This window comes from Protopterus annectens, chromosome 4.part1, assembly GCF_019279795.1.
Source record: "Protopterus annectens isolate FY-2018-M chromosome 4.part1, PAN1.0, whole genome shotgun sequence".
Classification (NCBI taxonomy): domain Eukaryota; kingdom Metazoa; phylum Chordata; order Ceratodontiformes; family Protopteridae; genus Protopterus; species Protopterus annectens.
Window position 1 is genome coordinate 276249946 of NC_056734.1, and position 2101 is coordinate 276252046.

A 2101-nucleotide genomic window follows, 5' to 3' on the forward strand; every position below is an offset into this window, starting at 1 on the left:
TCTGACATCATGCTACGAGCAGGTCATAAGGGGACAGGTACCCATCCAGTACATGCAAACACCTCCCTCTAGGAGGAATGCACACATATGCATCACAAGAGTGGCTCAACAGGCCTCTGGTGGTAGTAGTAGGAGGAAGAACTTCTGCCACTCAGGTTGTAGAAACAGGACAGGAAAATGTCCTGCCATGCTCCTTGAGAGAGTAGCCGAATGGTGAACCATCTTCAGCCTCTGAAAGTGGGTCAGACATGCACTGTCACACTCCCATATCGGGATGCACAGGGCCCAGGAGCAAGCCCCACATGATAATAACTGCCTTTCCTACTACAGGTGCAGAGACTTCTTTGTCTGCATCTTACCTTGGGGAACAGGGCCCACGCCAGGCTGTTACTACTCCACAGCCATCCATTCAGGAGACACCCCTGCAGGTGAATGAGGACACAACCCTCAGGCAGACATAGCCCAGGGAGTAACCCAAGGCCACAAAGTGCATTCAAAGCATCAATGATCAAAGTGTACATCAATTCACATTAGTTCTTACAACTAGCTGCATTTTTCATTGTAGCATGCACCATGTGATTCACCATTCAGAGTCATATGTGTGTTCTTTGTCTCACAATTCCTGGTCAACACACAGTGGCTGGGTGTCTGCATCACTGCCAGTAAACAAGGTGCACCAAGAAAAGCAGATAATGTTTTACAGTTGTCATTGTGGGTGCCTGGCTTGGGGTTACTAGTTTCATATCACAAGAGGGCAGTGTCTCTTGCAGTGGCCATTGGGGTCACTTTCTTTGGATAGAGGGAGTGGCCTGACCAAACACCTGGGTTTTTAAACTGACACTCCATAGAAAACAAGGCATCCTCACAGATACTTGTGACACCAGGATCAAGAGGAACAGACACCAGTACCATCAGAATGTTTCCACATAGGGAGGAAAGGAGATGCATCTTTTTCCAGGATGTCACTTTTCCCATTTAGGAGCTACCCCATGGCACTGTGGGCAACCCATATGATGTGGGCAACCTATGCATTGTCCTCTTATAGTTAGGCTGCAGAGGTATAGCTGGATGGTACCTTAATGGCAGCTGTGTGAACAGAACCACTACCATAGCTGGAGTTGGTGGGGAGCTGTCACAGTCACCCTGGGAATCATAGGTTGTGTCTCACTGGCCTCTACCTGGAAAGTGCAGAAGAAAAGAGAGAGGAGACTCATCCCTGGGGGCAGCGTTAATTATCCTTCCACAGTAACCTTTACTTCCTGTTGATAGTCAAGTCTGGTTATCTCCTCAGTGTACTACAGAAGCTGTGACCATCTCTAGCAGGGCCTATCCAGGAACTTCACTAAGCTATCCAGTTGGTAGTATTGACAGGTGACATGTATAAAAGAGAGGGACTTGATCAAGTCATGCTTATGAGCCACATTTTCTGGGAATTTCTCATTCATTGGGAATAATTGCAATCTCTGGCCCCTATCAATCGTGGAGTTTAGCAGATCACCTATACCTGTTAGTCAAGGGTGGACACATGACAATCCATTATAGCACACATGCAGTCCCAAACATCTAAGGGTATCACAGACCTGTTATTTCTCATTTGGCTGAAAACTATTTGTTCCTCTAAGAAGTTGAAGACTACTACACAGGGCTGTATAACTCTTTAACATGATGGAGTAATAATCGTTAAAAGAATTAAGCAGACAAATTACTCTCAAAATTAAGAATTGTTATACAACACCATCCACAGAATCAAGAAAGTTGTAAGTCTATCAATCCTTTTTGTGTCCGGCCAGGTGAGGTTTCCTGTATTGAGTCAAACTGAGCCACAAGGTCCACGCCTGATGGTGTCCTTCTGTTAATTCCTTTATATTTCAGTTTTCCAGTTATTCTCCTGGGTTATGGGAATAATGTAGCTGGATTGCTAGTCAGCATCTTTAATGGTTGAAGGTATAGTGGTATCTGATCATATCTAAACCTCCAAATTTTGTTCTTAATTAATGAAAACATTATTGACAAATGCATTTAGTTTTGTTTGTCTTGCACAGGTCCAAGAATTTCAGCTCTAGTGGCACAATATAAATGTCCCTGGCCATCCCTCTTAACC

General features: G+C 44.7%; 1 pseudogene; it reads right to left on the minus strand.

Moving 5' to 3' along the window:
* Nucleotides 1-441: 441 nt before the first annotated feature.
* Nucleotides 442-595, minus strand: LOC122801482 (annotated as a pseudogene).
* Between the last annotated feature and the right edge of the window lie 1506 nt (nucleotides 596-2101).